The following is an 18,387-nucleotide window of genomic DNA, read 5'->3' on the forward strand; positions in this document are numbered from 1 at the left end:
GACCCCAAACAGCAAGAGGACAGAAGTAAGTGAAGTCTTTATTATCAAGCAAGGAATATGCCGTTTACAAAGGAAATTATTATAAATAATAATTTATATTAGTAGTAAGGAAAAGACCAAAGCAATGCCGGGCAGTGACGTCAAAGTAACATAATACTGAAATCTACTTGACATTCTCTGATAATATACCACAACACTATAGCCTGTAATTTTCTACAGATTAATATGCCAAGAAGGTGCCAGTTACTTATTGAAATGTAAAATTCAGATGATTTCACGGGTGTGTGGAGGGAGCTTATGCACATGGGTATATATACATGTGGCTACTTTCTCTCTTATTTTACAGAAGTCCATCGTGGTTTTTTTTTTTTTGTTTGTTTGTTTGTTTGTTTGAGATGGAGTCTCGCTCTGTCACTCAAGCTGGAGTGCAGTGGTATGATCTCTGCTCACTGCAACCTCCGCCTCCTGGGTTCAAGCGATTCTCCTGCCTCAGCCTCCTAAGTAGCTGGGATTACAGGCAAGCGCCAACACACCTGGCTAATTTTTTTTTTGTATTTTTAGTAGAGATGGGGTTTCACCATGTTGGCCAGGCTGTTCTCGAACTCCTAACCTCATGATCCGCCTTCCTCGACCTCCCAAAGTACTGGGATTACAGGCTTGAGCCACCATGCCGAGCCTTCATTGTGATGATTAACTTACAAGCTGTCATCACACGCCGTTCTCCTGCCTCAGCCTCGCTGTCATCACCTCGCCCGGCTAGTTTTTTTTTTTGTATTTTTTAGTAGAAAACGGGATCGTCTCTCGATCTCCTGGCCTCGTGATCCGCCCGTCTCGCCTCCCAAAGTGCTGGGATTACAGGCTTGAGCCACCGCGCCCGGCCCAAAAACATTTATTAAGTCTCCAAATTGCAAAGTATGTTTTGTCTTTGTAACTTTGTTTATTTACCTTTCTCCCAACTAAATGGTGAGCAGTTTACACAGGTGCTCAACAAATGTATTTCAATAAATGTCTACAAGAGGTTAACTAATTTGAATTTTTAAAAACAAATTACACAGCACAATAGAAGCATAATAAAAGTATAACAACAATAATGAACCTATAAGAAGGCATTGAAGTTGCTGCCGAGAAAGTCAGGTTCCCGTTCCAGTTCTGCTTCTTAGTTGTTTGACATTGGGCAGGTCTCCATTCTAACATCTATTTCCTCATCTGAAAAATAGAATAACTCATGTTTGCTCTACTTACCCAGGAGACTACTGTAAGAATCAAATGAGTCCATCAATTTTAAGGTGTTGTACAAACAATAAAGTATTTTGCTGATGTTATTATTTCTTTTTGTTGTTGTTGTTTTGAGACGGAGTCTCACTCTGTTGCCCAGGCTGGAGTGCAGTGGTGCCATCTCAGCTCACTCCAACCTCTGCCTCCCGGGCTGAAACAATTATCCTGCCTCAGCCTCCCAAGTATCTGGGACTACAGGCGCCCACCACCACACCGAGCTAATTTTTGTGTTTTTAGTAGAGACAGGGTTTCGCCATGTTGTCCAGACTGGCCTCGAACTCCTGGCCTCAGGTGATCCACCTGCCTCGGCCTCCCAAAGTGCTGAGATTACAGGTGTGAGCCACCGCACCCGGCCTGCTATTATTATTTCAACAGAAAAATTATTTTAGAAGTGGCATGCATTTTACTAGGATGCAAAACATGATTGGGGAAACAGACTCAAGAATTCCAAACCTAGGCAGATTGAGGTCAGGGAAGCTACCTCTCATCTCTTTAGTCTTGAAGTAGTCTAGAAGTAATCTACTCCTGGTCTCTGCTGTTTATTATTTGAGCCTCAGTTTCTTTTTTTTTTTTTTTGAGACGAGTCTTACTCCGTTGCCCAGGCGAGTGCAATAGCACGATCTAACTTACTGCAACCTCTACCTCCCAGGTTGAAGTGATTTTCCTGCCTCAGCCTCCTGAGTAGCTGGGATTACAGGCACCTGCCACCATGCCCAGCTCATTTTTGTATTTTTACTAGAGACGGGGTTTCACCGTGTTGGCCAGGCTGGTCTTGAACTTCTGACCTCAGGTGATCCACCCATCTCAGCCTCCCAAAGTGCTGGGATTACAGGCATGAGACATGGCACCTGGATCTTTTTTTTTTTTTTTTGAGACAAGGTCTCTCACTCTTGCCCAGGCTGGAGTGCAGTGGTGTGCAGCTCACTGCAATCTCCACCTCCTGGGCTCAAGGAATTCTCCTGCCTCAGCCTCATGAGTAGCTGGGACTACATGCATGCACCACCACACCTGACTAACTTTCATATTTTTGGTAGAGACGGGGTTTCACATGTTGGTCAGGCTGGTCTTGAACTCCTGACCTCAAGTGATCCTCCTGCCTTGGCCTCCCAAAATGCTGGGAATACAGGTATGAGCCACCGTGCCTGGCCCTCAGTTTCTTTATATCATTCTCTCTGAGCCTCATTTATGTTATCTGTAACATGGTGATAAAATGTGCCTTGCCACAGAAGGTTTGCTAGGGGGTTCCAATTAGATGATTGTTGCTAAGGTCTCTTTAACAGCTATAAAGTACTGTACAAATGTAAAGAAATTTTGTATGAATTCCCTGAAGGTGATGAACTTTCAGATATAGTTTCAGTAAAGCACAAAGGCTAAGAGTATGGGAAGTTAACATTGGCAGTCACATCCCAGGAAAGAATAGAACATTTTGGTATCTATTATCTTGGGTTGGATTACACATTGCCTTAGAAACTCCATTCTGACAAGGCCTTGCAAAAAAGTAAAATGAAACATAGGCCCTTTCACATACATTGACTCAATAAATCTTCCCAACGCTGTGCCAAGTGGGAATTATGATGCCCATTTGACTGATGGGGAACTGAAGCTTGGAGATGTTGAAACTTACCCAAAATTATGCAACTGGCAAATGGCTGCATAATCTTGGGTAAAACTAATTTCTCCAGCTCCAGCAGAAAAGTTAAGAGCATGCTTACATGAAAAGGAAGAGCTGGCCAGGCGTGGTGGCTCACGCCTGTGATCCCAACACTTTGGGAGCCCGAGGCGAGTGGATCACCTGAAGTTGGGAGCTTAAGACCAGCCTGACCAACATGGAGAAACCCCATCTCTACTAAAAATGTAAAAAAATAAAATAAAATAAAATAAATTATCCAGGCGTGGTGGCGCATGCCTGTAACTCGGAAGGCTGAGGCAGGAGAGTCATTTGAACCCGGGAGGCGGAGGTTGCAGTGAGCCGAGATCACGTCGTTGCACTCCAGCCTGGGCAACAAGAACGAAACTCCGTCTCAAAAAAAAAAAAAAAAAAAAAAAAAGGAAGAGCTTAGTCGGGGGTGGCCTTAAACAAATGGCCCATTTCTCATTCCTCCGACACAACTTTCTACTCAAGCCAGCAAACCTCTTCTTTTATTTCACAAATACTTCACAAATACGTCTTTTCTCTTCTTTTTTTTTTTTTTTTTTTTTTTTTTTTTTTGAGACAGAGTCACGCTCTGTTGCCCAGGCTGGAGTGCAGTGGCACAATCTCAGTTCGTTGTAACCTCCACTTCCTGGGTTCAAGCAATTCTCCTGCCTCAGCCTCCCAAGTAGCTGGGATTACGGGCACATGCCACCATGCCCAGCTAATTTTGGTATTTTTAGTAGAGACAGGGTTTCACTATGTTGGCCAGGCTAGTCTCGAACTCCTGACCTTGTGATCCACCGGTCTTGGCCTCCCAACGTGCTGGATTACAGGCCTAAGCCACTGCGCCCAGCCAATACTTCATATTTCTTACTATGGCTGGGGTGCCCAGAGAAACAACTATGACAACAGGTGGATTTAGGATACAACAGGGTGATGTCTGTGCACAGACAGGAAGGCATTTTTTTTTTTTTTTTTTTTTTTTTTTTTTTTTGAGACGGAGTCTCGCTCTGTCACCCGGGCTGGAGTGCAGTGGCCGGATCTCAGCTCACTGCAAGCTCCACCTCCCGGGTTCACGCCATTCTCCTGCCTCAGCCTCCCGAGTAGCTGGGACTACAGGCGCCCGCCACCTCGCCCGGCTAGCTTTTTGTATTTTTTAGTAGAGACGGGGTTTCACCGTGTTAGCCAGGATGGTCTCGATCTCCTGACCTTGTGATCCGCCCGTCTCAGCCTCCCAAAGTGCTGGGATTACAGGCTTGAGCCACCGCACCCGGCTAGGAAGGCATTTTTACCAAAGCGGAGTGTGATCAATGTTCACAGCTGTGGCAGCCTGCTCCCCTGAAAGATCTTTAATTGGAGAAGAAGTGGCTATGGACAGCTTCACTCTGACCCTGTTAAAAATGCCCAGTTCCTAAGTCACATCCCAATTCTACACATAGACTCAAGGGTCTGCAGAAACACCCATTACTCTCCCACCTCACTCCTCATAAATATGTTCATCCTACGGCCTAGGAGAGTCAAGAGTAGTCCGTCAGACACAAAGACACTAGTGGTCTCTGTTTATGTATAAATCTTTTTCACCACCTAGAATTCTTCCTTCATTATTTTGTGTCTCTTCCCTCAATTTAAAATCTAATTTTAAAAAATCTAACTCAAATATCAAAAATTAGAAACAGCCCCAATGTACATCAATTTGGAGACCAATTTGGCTGGTTGTGGTGACTCACACCTGTAATCCTAGCACTTTGGGAGGCTGAGACAGGTGGATCGCTTGAGCCCAGGAGTTTGAAACCAGCCTGAGCAACAGGGTGAAACTCGGACTCTACAAAAAAAATACAAAAATTAGCTGGGTGTGGTGGTACACACCTGTAGTCTCAGCTAATCAGGAGGCTGAGGCGGGAGGATACTTTGACCTCAGGAGCCGGAGGTTGCAGTGAGCTGAGATCATGCCACTGCACTCCAGCCTGAGAAACACAACGAGACCCTGTCTCAAAAAAAAAAAAAAAAAAAAAAAAAAAAAAAAAAGGAGACTAGTTTAAATAAATAATGAGAATGCACATTCAAACAACAGACTATTAAATAGTTATTCAAAAGAGCAAAGTAGGCAGGACATGGTGGCTTACACCTGTAATCCCAACGCTCTGGGAGGCCAAGGCAGGAGGATCACTTGAGGCCAGGGTTTGAGACCAGCCTGGGCAACATAGGGATATCCCATCTCTATAAAAATTTTAAAAATTATTTGGGCATGGTGGCACACCCCTGTAGTCCTAGCTACTTGGAGGCAGGGGCAGGAGGATCCCTTGAGCCTAGGAGTCTGGGGTTACAGTGAGCTATAATTGCACCACTGCAATCCAGCCTGAGCGATAGACCAAGGCCCTGTCTCTTTAAAAACAAAACCAAAAATACATGTAGCAAGACTGCCAAAATACAATGTTAAGTGAATTAGTAAAGGGAAGAGCAAAGTGTATAGTATGTTCCAATTTTTATAAAAGATAAAAATTAAATATAGGCTTACAGTGGCACAAAAAGCTCTAGAATACACAAGAACTGTTAAGAATGGCTGACTCTGGTTAAGGAGACAGTTTTTTGTTTTTTTTTTTTTTTGAGACAGAGTCTCGCTCTGTCGCTCAGGCTGGAGTGCAATGGCGCGATCTCAGCTCACTGCAAGCTCTGCCTCCCGGGTTCACGCCATTCTCCTGCCTCAGCCTCCAGAGTAGCTGGGATTACAGGCGCCCGCCACCACACCTGGCTAATTTTTTGTATTTTTAGTAGAGACAGGGTTTCACCGTGTTAACCAGGATGGTCTCAATATCCTGACCTCATTATTCACCCTCCTCAGCCTCCCAAACTGCTGGGATTACAGGCGTGAACCACCGTGCCCAGCCAAAGGAGACACTTTTCATTGCATGCCTTTAGTGCTGTTTGAATTTTACCATGGCATATATTACTAATTCAATTCAAACGAAACAAAACAACTTTAACTAAACATGTTTTTCTATCAAAAGCTTTACTTGTCCACCCTACTTCCTAAATATCTCCCAAATCTGATTACCACCCGCTTCCCACTGCCTCTGCCCCAGCCCAACTACAGGAGTGGACCGTGCTTTGCTCCTGAATTCCAAAATCTCAGGGGCATGTTTTCCTTTAAAACATAATTGTTTAAAAAGAATAGCACCTGGTTATCCAGACTATTTGTTAAACTGAAAACTATCAAAAGGCATATTACCAGTCACACCTGCCTGCAAGCTCTATCCTGCATTACAGAGCTGTTTGAAGGTCAATTTTGAGTTGTTTGCTCTGAGTGCCAACATTGCTACTCATGGTTTTGCCTCTACAGGTTCAGGCCATCAACCTCTCTCTCTTCAACGACTGCAACAGTCTTCTAATTAGTGTCACTAACTCTACTGTTTCGTATGCCCACACTGCAATCAGAGTGATCTGAAATTTTAAATCTGGCTTGGCGTGGTGGCTGACACCTGTAATCCCAACACTTTAGGAAGCCGAGGCGGGCATATCACCTGAGGTCAGGAGTTCAAGACCAGCCTGGCCAATATGATGAAACCCCATCTCTACTAAAAATACAAAAAAAAAAAAAAATTAGCCAGGCATGGTTGTGGGCGCCTGTAATCCCAGCTACTCAGGAAGCTGAGGCAGGAGAATTGCTTGAACATGGGAAGTGGAGGTTGTAGTGAGTCGAGATCGCGCCATTACACTCCAGCCTGGGCAACAAGAACAAGACTCTGTATCCAAAAAAAAAAAGTAAAATTTAAAATCTGATATTTATAGTCCCCACTGCCCTTGAGTTAGAGTCCACCTTCTTTAACACGGTTTACAGGGCCTCTGTGATCCTAGCCGCTTCTTTCTTTAGCCTTGTCCTTCCTCTCCATTCCCCTTATAGACACCTCAGGGCTGCCCCATGCTCTAAACTCCAGCCACACTGCATGCTGTTTGCTCTTTAGGGATCCCCACTATTCCACAGCTTGACAGCAGAGCAGTGACCAAAATATATGCTCAGGGAGGCCAAAGAGATGAAGCTGCAGCTGCTTTTTTTTGTTTTGTTTTGTTTTGTTTTGTTTTTGAGACAATCTCATTCTATTGCCCAGACTGGAGTGCAGTGGTGCAATCTCGGTTCACTGCAACCTCCACCTCCCAGGTTCAAGCAATTCTCATGCCTCAGCCTCCCGGGTAGCTGGAACTATACAGGTGCACCATCACGCCCAGCTAATTATTTTTTGTATTTTTTTTGTAGAGATAGGGTTTTGCCATGTTGGACAGTCTGGTCTCGAACTCCTGGCCTCAGGTGATCCACCCAGCTCGGCCTCCCAAAGTCCTGAGATTATAGGCGTGAGCCACTGCGCCCAGCCAGGCTTGCTTCTCTGAGCCATACCCTTCTCCTGTTGGAACAAGCATCCTTTCCATTAAAAAGCAATAAATCTCCTCTTAAGTGGCAGATGGTTAAGACTGTTACTTTTGCTTTCAGCAATCCTCTAGAAAAAGAACGAACTTTAAGATTGAGAACTAACTTCTAGCAGCTATGCAGAAGTTGAGAGGCGACTCGTATTCTTTACATCAAGACCTCCACAAAGGCCCCTTCTGTCATGGAGTCAAAATTCTAGTGACCCAGGTTCATCCTCAAATGTGTAATGGCTTTCCAAGCCTACTTGGAAACCTGTAAATCACTTGGACTTCACTTCCCCTCCCACCCTGGGTCCTCCACCCCACCTTGCTTTGGTTTTGCTTGGGGAGAGAGTGGTCTCTACCCAATATGTCTCTCTCCCTATCAGTCTGCAGGATGCTCAGCAGGGGCACTCCCTGAACATACCTGCTCCCACAGCATGTGCAAAGGCTTCACACTTGGATTGAGGGTTATACATTTCTTCATGGACATCCCCAGACAACACAGAACAGAGACAAGGTTTTGTGGTCCTTTTGGAATGTCCACACCATTCCCATTCTTCAAAATCTGTCACACTTCCAGATAGCTCCAGTGAACAATGAACTCTCCCCCTATGCAGTAGCAGTTGATTATTCGATTTTAACACTGAATTATATATTCTCTTGAACTGTTCTCTAACAACTATGAGGCATTTTCAATGGAAGTTGAATGGAAAAATATAAAACTGGGAGTAAAAAGATCTGGCTTCTAGGCCAGGCGCAGTGGCTCATGCCCGTAATCCCAGCACTTTGGAAGGCTGAGGCGGGTGGATCACCTGAGCTCAGGAGTCCGAGACCAGCCCGGGCAACATGGTGAAACCCCTGTCTCTACTAAAAATAGAAAAACTAGTCGAGCGTCATGGCAGGTGCCTGTAATCCAAGCTACTCGGGAGACTAAGGCATGAGAATTGCCTGAACCTGGGAGGCGGAGGTTGCAGTGAGCTGGGATCAGGTCATTGCACTCCAGCCTAGGCAACAGAGCGAGACTCTGTCTCAAAAAAAAGCTCTGGCCTCTCAAGAGGCCACCACTAACTCTCTGTGTAACCTTGAGCAAGCCAACGTTCTGGGCCTCAGTGCTCCCCACAGAGTAAGAGGAGGACTGCCGATCTCTAAGGATCTTCCATGGTCTATGGGTTTATGACTCGAAACCCCTCAAAGTGCAGGAACACAAGCCACATCCCTTCTCAAGGCCAGACACATACTAGGAGCTCTATTAATACCTGAATAAAAACCACGGATGAAGAGCTTGCCTGGCCCTGGCCTTTCTTTTTTTTTTTTTTTTTTTTTTTTGAGACTGAGTCTCGCTCTGTCGCCCAGGCTGGAGAGCAGTGGCCGGATCTCAGCTCACTGCAAGCTCCGCCTCCCGGATTTACGCCATTCTCCTGCCTCAGCCTCCCGAGTAGCTGGGACCACAGGCGCCCGCCACCTCGCCCGGCTAGTTTTTTGTATTTTTTAGTAGAGACGGGGTTTCACCGTGTTAGCCAGGATGGTCTCGATCTCCTGACCTTGTGATCCGCCCGTCTCAGCCTCCCAAAGTTCTGGGATTACAGGCTTGAGCCACCGCGCCCGGCGGCCCTGGCCTTTCTATACCAAACCAACACGCCACGGATCATTGAGTCTTCCCTGGGACAGACCCTCAGAGCCTGCAAGTGATTCTACAACTTCACTGGTACAGATCTATTATTCCTTAGCTTAGACTTCCATCTCTCCAGATGAACCTTCAGGAAAACTAGGAAACTATCAATAATGATTTCAATTGCCGGCTTCAAATTAACCTTATTTCTCCTACCCCAGTACACCTTTTTTGGTGGCAGCACTTAGATTCTCATTGAGAAAACAAACACATTCATGTTGTACCAGTGATTTGTTGGGGAAACTGCCTCAGCCCCACCACCCGGATCCCTCATGTTCCTACCAAGTAAGCCAAGTGACCATGCGAAGAACTGACTGACACCCAGAGGAAACTAATAAACAAAAACAAATAAAAGCAAATACCTTTCCAGGAATCTCACTTGGAAAACCAAGTATAATGGCAAAAAACAAAACACACAAAAAACAACCAAAAAAAAAAAAAAAAAAAAACCCTAATGTTTTCAGCGTTGGGGATGTTGGGGGTGTAGACATCTCGAGAGCTGGTTTCCGAAGGCACCGCACCCCACACAATGCGCTACAAGAGCCTCCCGGCTGCTGTGTCAATGAAGCCTTTCAGGCCCTCCACACTGCTTCACTTGTTCCCTAAAGTAGTGCTTTCTGGAAGCTAAACTCTCAGCTGGCGAGAACAGTGAACTCTGTGCCATTTGTCTATCAACTCCTTTAAAAAGAAAAACCGCCTGTACGGCTGTCTTGCTTTGCATTTTCTATTCTGCACTCCAGTACGCCTAACGACACACAGAGGAGGCAAGGCGCTCTTTTAACACAGTGAAGAAAGAAGAAATTTGAAAGCACCCAGAAGCCTCTGCTTTCAGCTATTAGAGAAAAGTTTGCATCCCATAGAAACCAGCACTAATTTAAAAAAAAAAAAAATGTCAGTCCTCAGCCCTGGGAATCAACAATAAGGGACTCTTCAGGGTATGGAGTAACAAAAAAATTCAAAAACAAAAAATAAACATGCACAGCCCATCTATCTTTTCCCAATCAAATAATACAGCCTTCCAAAATGTAAAAATAGAAATATTTTCACACGTGAATTTTACCTCAATAAAGTAATTTTTTAAAAACCTTTTTAGCTGGGCACAGTGGCTCACGCCTGCAATCCCAGCCCTTTGGGAGGTCGAGGCGGGCGGATCATGAGGTCAGGAGTTCAAGATCAGCCTGGCCAAGATGGTGAAACCCCATCTCTACCAAAAATACAAAAAATTAGCCAGGCGTGGTGGTCCACACCTGTAATCCCAGCTACTCAGGAGGCTGAGGCAGGAGAATCGCTTGAACCCAGGAGGCAGAGGTTGCATTGGGCTAAGACTGAGCCACTGCACTACAGCCTGGGCAATAAGAGCGAAACTCCATCTCAAAAAAAAAAAAAAAAAAGAAAAGAAAAGAAAACAGGAAGTGTCTTCCATAATTCCAAATACAGTATTGTTAAGTATTAATGTATTATGTCCAAATAGTTCAGTGAATTTCAAGTTTTCATCCAGATGAGTGGAGTTCTTCAAATTCATTCAACTAATAAATATTCCTTGAGCATCTACTACATGCTAGGCATTTTTACAAGTAACAACAAAAGTAGACAAAAATTGCTGTCTTTATGGACTCTGTATTCTAGTAGAGGGCAGAAAAGTCAGTTACCAATAAAAGCCAGTGACCAACACTTGCGTTTTTTAGATGACTTATTCTTGGGTATTTAAAAGAGATCTTGGGCCAGGTGCAGTGGCTCACAACTAATCCCAGCACTTTGGGAGGCCGAGATGGGCGGATCACGAGGTCAGGAGATCGAGACCATCCTGGCTAGCATGGTGAAACCCCGTCTCTACTAAAAATACAAAAAAAAATTAGCCAGACGTGGTGGCGGGCGCCTGTAGTCCCAGCTACTCGGGAGACTGAGGCAGGAGAATGGCATGAACCTGGGAGGCAGAGGTTGCAGTGAGCCGAGATTGCGCCACTGTACTCCAGCCTGGGCGACAGAGCAAGACTCCGTCTCAAAATAAATAAATAAATAAATAAATAAATAAATAAAAGAGATTTTGGACCGAGCGGTGGCTCGTGTCTGTAATCCCAGCATGTTGGGAGGCTGAGGCGGGCGAATCAATTGAGGTCAGGAGTTCGAGACCAGCCTGGCTAACATGGTAAAACTCCGCTTCTACTAAAAATACAAAAAATTAGCCAGGCGTGTTGGCACATGCCTGTAATCCCAGGTACTCTAGAGGCTGAGGCAGGAGAACTGCTTGAACCTGGGAGCGGGAGGTTGCAGTGAGCTGAGATTGCGCCATGGCACTCTGGCTTGGGCAACAAGAGCGAAACTCCGTCTGAAAAAAAAAAAAAAGATCTTGAAAGGAAGTTAAAAAATTATACGAGTCTGTTATTTTCCTAGTCTTTTCTCCACTCCAAAGAAAGATACACCTAATTGGTATTCCTCACCACTACAACAATCAGGACCACTGGAGTGAGAGGGAAAGAAACTATACAAGGATGTGTTTAAAGCTCATTACTTAAACAAAATGAAAACATAAGATCCAAAGAGTTCTTTTTATATTTGTTTAAGAGCTTCAGAAAGGCTGGGCAGGCTGGCACATGCCTGTTGTCCTAGCTACTTGGGAGACTGAGGCAGGAGGATAGCTTAAGCCCAGGAATTTGTATCCACCCCGGGCAACATAGTGAGGCCTCATTTCAAAAAAAAAAAGGAAAGAAAAAAGGGTTTTAGAAAATATAATCTGATGCAACAGATTATAGAGTTTTGCATTTTTAAAAAATAGATCTAACTGATAAGACAGCAAAAAATGAATATGCGGAACCCAGCAATTTCATTCCACATACACACTGGAGCAGTAATCAGCAAACATTTTCTGCATAGAATTAGATATCAGATATTTTAGGCTTTGAACACCAGCCAGTCTCTGTTACAACTACTCACTAGGCCTGAAAACAGCCTTAGGTAATATATAAATGCATGAGCATGGCTGTTCCAATAAAACTTTACTTATGGACACTGCAACTTGAATTTTCATGTGTCATAAAATATTAGTCTTTCCATTTTTAAAAGCCATTCAGAAATGTAAAAACCACCTTAGTGTCCGGGTCATACAAAAAAAAGGTGGAAGGTCCACAGGCCAGACCACGGTTTGCCAATCCCTGCTTTAAAGGACTCTTACAGGCCAGGCACAGTGGCTCACGCCTGTAATCCCAGCACTTTGGGAGGCCAAGGTGGGCAGATCACATGAGGCCAGGAATTCAAGACCAGCCTGGCCAACATAGTGAAACCTGTCTCTACTAAAAATACAAAAATTAGCTGAGTGCGGTGCCGCGTGTCTGTAATCCCAGCTACTTGGGAGGCTGAGGCACGAGAACCACTTGAACCCAGGAGGCAGAGGTTGCAGTGAGCCGAAGTCGTGCCACTGCATTCCAGCCTGGGTGACAGAGCAAGAGTCTGTCTTAAAAATAAACAAAAAAAAGGAACTCTTACATACGCATAACTCAACTACATATAAGAATGTTCATAACATCATTATGTGAATTAGCAAGTATGCAGATACCAGAAATGTTGGTAGACAAAAACTGGAGTTACATGTATCAACATGGATGATCTTACAAACGTATTTAAGAGAAAACACAAATTACAGAAGAACAGTTACAATGTCATTTATATACAAATTTTAAATATGCAGAAATTATATATTACTGGGCATATTTAACATATATAATAAAAGTCTGAAGAGGCCATGCATGGTGGCTCATGCCTGTAATCCCAGCACTTTGGGAGGCCGAGGCAGGTGGATCACTTGAGGTCAGGAGTTCAAGACTAGCCTGGCCAACATGGCGAAACCCCATCTCTACTAAAAATGCAAAAATTAGCCAGGCGTGGTGGTGTTCGCCTGTAACCGCAGCTACTCAGGAGACTGAGGCAGGAGAATCACTGAACCTGGGAGGCAGAGGATGCAGTAAGCTGAGATTGCACCACTGCACTCCAGTCTGGGCAACAGAGTAAGACTCTGTTTCAAAAAAAAAAAGGAATGTTCCACATCAAACTCATTTACCTGGAAATGACGGCAGCAGGGAGGCAGGAGAAGGATACAATTGGAGAAGGGTGCACAGGGGGCTTCAACTTCATTGTTGATGTTTCATTTTTTAAGCTGAGTGACAAATAGATCAATGTCCATTCTTGATACCACTGTGTACCTTAAATATTTAATAATAAATAAAAAGAAATGCGCAGTTTTGGTTTTTTTTTTTTTTTTTTAAATAGAGTCTCGCTCTGTCACCCAGACTGGAGTACAGTGGCGTGATCTGGGCTCACTCCCAGATCCTGAGGAGCTGGGACTACAGGTGTGCACCACCATGCCTGACTAATTTTTGTATTTTTAGTAGAGACGGGGTTTTACCATGTTGGCCAGGCTGGTCTCGAACTCCTGCCATCGTCTCCCAAAGTGCTGGGATTACAGGCATGAGCCACTGCGCCCCACTAGGAATGTGTAGATTTAATGTGAATTTAGCAAATGGTTTGTCCTATTTGAGGGCACAGGTGAGGTCAACTTTTATTAACATATCCAAAAACTTGGTTTGAGCCTAGATTTCTGACACTAAAAACAAAAAATGCTTCATTTGTTTCTTTTTTTTCTTTCTTTCTTTTTTTTTTTTTTTTAAGAAACGGAGTCTCGCTCTGTCGCCCAGGCTGGAGTGCAGTGGTGCGATCTTGACTCACTGCAAGCTCTGCCTCCCTGGTTCATGCCATTCTCCTGCCTCAGCCTCCTGAATAGCTGAGACTACAGGCACCCACCACCACACCCAGCTAATTTTTGTATTTTTAGCAGAGACAGGGTTTCACCGTGTTAGCCAGGATGGTCTCAATCTCCTGACCTCATGATCCGCCCGCCTTAGCCTCCCAAAGTGCTGGGATTACAGGCGTGAGCCACCACGCCCGGCCTATTTGTTTCGTTTTTTAAAATTGGACTGAACCTTAGGAGAAAACAGAAAATTGTACTGCGTTATTGCATAGCTAGCTAATGTAAATAGCTGCAAGCAACAAACTAGATATTATTGATCCATTTCAAAAGAGCTGAGTCAGGCTGGACTCGGTGGCTCATGCCTGTAATCCCAGCACTTTGGGAGGCCGAGGCAGGTGGATCATCTGAGGTCAGGAATTCGAGACCAGCCTGGCCAAGATGGTGAAACCCCATGTCTACAACAAAAAAAATACAAAAATTAGCCGGGCATGGTAGCGTGTGCCTGTAGTCTCAGCTACTGTGGAGGCTGAGGCACAAGAATTGCTCAAACCCGGTAGGCGGAAGTTGCAGTGAGCCGCGCCGAGATTGCACCACTGCACTCCCAGCCTGGGCAATAGAGTGAGACTTCGTCTCAAAAAAAAAAAAAAAAGAGCTGAGTCAGATTCTGACTTGTCTAATGGACTCAGTCGTGATGTTTTCCCTGTCTGCTCCAAGTTCCCCTGTTCCAGACACATCTCCCACAGCATTATAATGATCTACATGCCCTAGGAATAGCGACTTTCCATCATCTGCCTCCTCAGAGCAAATAGAAGTGTAAGTGGCAATGACGTTAGTGTTTCTGTGTGTGAGAACCTAGTGCAAACTTTCCCCTTTCTCTGGCAAAAGCTCACAAGCCACTATTATAGAGAAGCAGAAGAAAAACCGCTTGTTCTGCTTTTCCTGACCTCAAAAGCAGCAGTTGTTAAAACTCTTTAAAAAAAAAAAAAAAAAAAAAAAAAGATGGGGTCTTGCTGTGCTGCCCAAACAGGTCTCCATCTCCTGGGCTCAAGCGGAGCTGGGACTGCAGGCACACCACCACACCAAGCAAAACTGTCTTTTGATTTTAAATTACTTAAATGCTTCTTTAAGGGTCTCCTGTAGTCACTTAGCTTCTAGTTACCTAAATCACCAGCTTTTTTTTTTTCTTTCCTTCAAAGACCCCCATAGTAACATCTGTTGCAACTATCAGGCAGGTACTGCCCTCTAGTGTTTATACTTTTGTAATAAAAATTTTTAAACCCTACCCTTTTAACTGACCACAAAGCATGGAAAATCTGTCAAAAATTAAATAATATCCTATTAACCCAAGATTTTTCACCTTCACGCTACTGGCATTCTGATCATCCTGTGTTGCGGGGCTGTCTTGTGCACTGTGGGGTGTCTGGCAGCACCCCTGGCGTCTGCCCACTTGATGCAGTAACTCCCACACACACCCCAGTGTGACACCAACACCTCCGGACATAGGTCAGTGTCCCCAGGGGAACAAAATCACCCGTGCTTGAGATCCACTGGATTAGCCGAAAGGTTGTCGAAAACCTTCACAGTAGACCTAAAAATTATAAGGGAAAAGGGCTTCTCTGGGCTAATTCCTTTGAGTGAGATAAAGAACTTCATTTCTGCATGAAAAACAAGGAGGTAGAGAATTAAGATTTTCAGCTCCCCACCTCCACTTTCCCACAAAGTCCTGTCCATTGGGACATTTTTACACCTTTAGTTTTCTGTTCCAGCTTTACCTCTTAGACCTCTGCACTTCCTTTCAAAGTGCATCACAAACAAAGCTTGACCTTCTAGCCAAATGCAGAGAATGTGGTAGGGAAAAGGAAGAAGGGAGGTCTGAGCATTTGTACTCGAAAACAGGGCTCTCACCGGATGCGGTGGCTCATGCCTGTAATCCCTGCACTTTGGGAGGCAGAGGTGGGCAGGAGTTCAAGACCAGCCTTGGCAACATGGCAAAATCCCATCTCTACTAAAAATACAAAATTAGCCGGGTTCGGTGGCAGGTGCTTGTAATCCCAGCTATTCTGGAGGCTGAGGCGCAAGAATACCTTGAGCCTGGGAAGCAGGGAGGCTGCAGTGAGCCAAGATTGCCCCACTGCACTCCAGCCTGGGCAAAAGGGCAAGGCTCTGTCTCAAAAAAAAAGAAAGGGAGGGGGGCTCTAGCAAAGCACTGAGGCTCAGCATTAATAATGCAGCCAACCAGGAACCTGTATTGATTGTCAGCCTAATACGAAAATTCTTATAAAATATCAAAATAAGTTTCAAATCTGGCTTTTAGAAAGCTATTTAGGAGGGTTTATTCTAATCTGCTATGAATGATTATTCCTCATACAAATGCATTATGCTTATAAACCTTAGTTCTGTGGGTTTTTTGTTTTTGTTTTTGTTTTCAGACGGAGTCTCACTCTGTCGCCCAGGCTGGAGTGCAGTGGCGCGATCTCGGCTCACTGCAACCTCCGTCTCCCGGGTTCAAGCAATTCTCCTGCCTCAGCCTCCCGAGTAGCTGGGATTACAGACGTCCGCCACAACACCCGGCTAATTTTTGTATTTTTAGTAGAGATGGGGTTTCACCATGTTGGCCAGGATGGTCTCAATCTCTTGACCTCGTGATCCGCCTGCCTCAGCCTTCCAAAGTGCTGGGATTACAGGCGTGAGCCACCGTGCACGGCTGGTTCTGTGAATTTTAACACTTGCAAATTACTGAGAACTTGTTATTTAAAAAATAAAAAAGGAGTTTGGACTGTCACTAACTTCCTCCCCTCAACAAATTTCTCACTGACTTAGTTGATTTCACTAAAGAACTAAACAAAAAATAAGAATATTCAGGCCGGGTGCAGTGGCTCATGCCTGTAATCCCAGCAGTTTGGGAGGCTGAGACAGGCGGATTACTTGAGCCAGGACTTTGAGACCAGCCTGACCAACATGGTGAAACCCCTTCTCTGTTAAAAATACAAAAAATTAGCCAGGCTTGGTACATGCCTTTAATCTCAGTTTCTGGGGAGGCTGAGGCATTAAAATTGTTTGAGTCTGGGAGGCGGAGGTTGCAGTGAGCAACCTGTCTCAAAAAAATAATAATTTTTTTCTGTCTCAAATTTTTTTTTTTTTTTTTTTGAGACAGTCTCACTCTGTCACCCAGGCTAGAGTGTAGTGGTGCAGTCTCTGCTCACTGCAACCTCCCTGCCTCCCGGGCTCAAGTGATTCTCGTGCCTCAGCCTCCAGAGTAACAGGTACTACAGGCACGCACCACCACACTGGCTAATTTTTGTAATTTTAGTAGAGACGGGGTTTCACCATATTGCCCCGCTGGTCTTGAACTCCAGAGCTCACATGATTTGCCCTCCTCGGCCTCCCAAAGTGCTGGTATTACAGGCGTCAGCCAGCATGCCCAGCCTAAACACATTTATATAATTTAAAATATATCATTCTTTATTAACACTTTCAGACCTAATTTTTTATTATTATTTAGCAAAATTGAAAGTCTTATAGCTCTACATTTGTCAAGCTCTTATTAGCAGACCCTTGAAATGGAAATCTGTTTTAGCTACTGTGATGGTTAACACTGAGTGTCAACTTGATTGGATTGAAGGATGCAAAGTATTGATCCTGGGTGTGTCTGTGAGGGTGTTGCCAAAAGAGATTAGCATTTGAGTCAGTGGGCTGGGGACGGCAGACCCACCCTTAATCTGGCCCCCTAATCAGCTGCCAGTGCAGCTAGAATATAAGCAGGCAGAAAAATGTGAAAAGAGAGACTGGCCTAGCCTTCCAGCCTACATCTTCCTCCCGTGCTGGCTGCTTCCAGCCCTCGAACATCAGACTCCAAGTTCTTCAGTTTTGGAACTCAGACTGGCTCTCCTTGCTCCTCAGCCTGCAGACGGCCTATTGTGGGACCTTGTGATCGTGTGAGTTAATAAACTCCCCTTTATTCTTCCATTAGTTCTGTCCCTTTGGAGAACCCTGACTAATACAGCTACCCAGAGCAGTTTGTGATCACTGCCCGACCTCCTCTTCAGATGCTGTGGCATTATTGACTCTGTTTTTACTAGGATCATCCTATTCTCTTTCTCTCTCTCTCTCTCTTTTTTTTTAATTTTGAGACAGGGTCATGCTTTGTCACCAGGCTGGAGTACAGCAGCACGATCTCAGCTCACTGCAACCTCTGCCTCCTGAGCCCAAGCAATCCTCCTGTCTCAGCCTCCAGAGTAGCCGAGACTATGGGCACGTGCCAGCTCACCCTGCTAATTTTGGAGGGGGCAGAAGGTGGGGTGGATTTGGTAGAGACAGGGTTTTGCCATATTTCCCAGGCTGGTCTTGAACTCCTGGGCTCAAGCCATCCACCAGCCTCGGCCTCCCAAAGTGCTGGGTACAAGTGTGAGCCACCGCACCTGGCCCCATTCTTTTTTTTTTTTTTTTTTTTTTGAGACGGAGTCTCGCTCTGCCGCCCAGGCTGGAGTGCAGTGGCCGGATCTCAGCTCACTGCAAGCTCCGCCTCCCGGGTTCACGCCATTCTCCTGCCTCAGCCTCCCGAGTAGTTGGGACTACAGGCGCCCGCCACCGCGCCCGGCTAGTTTTTTGTATTTTTTAGTAGAGACGGGGTTTCACCGTGTTAGCCAGGATGGTCTCGATCTCCTGACCTCGTGA

At 45.1% G+C, this 18,387-nt stretch overlaps 1 long non-coding RNA gene across 2 annotated transcripts in view; it reads right to left on the reverse strand.

Moving 5' to 3' along the window:
* Positions 1 to 469: 469 nt before the first annotated feature.
* The window catches only part of LOC126932842 (uncharacterized), a 42,884-nt gene continuing 24,966 nt past the window's right edge, over positions 470 to 18,387 (reverse strand). For both annotated transcript variants that reach the window (XR_007718343.1, XR_007718344.1), the window contains 2 exons: positions 888 to 1,206; positions 470 to 727 (listed from right to left, as the gene is read on the reverse strand). This is a non-coding gene — a long non-coding RNA (uncharacterized LOC126932842). The remainder of the gene's footprint in view (positions 728 to 887; positions 1,207 to 18,387) is intronic.

This window comes from Macaca thibetana, chromosome 1 (genome assembly GCF_024542745.1).
Source record: "Macaca thibetana thibetana isolate TM-01 chromosome 1, ASM2454274v1, whole genome shotgun sequence".
Lineage (NCBI taxonomy): Eukaryota > Metazoa > Chordata > Mammalia > Primates > Cercopithecidae > Macaca > Macaca thibetana.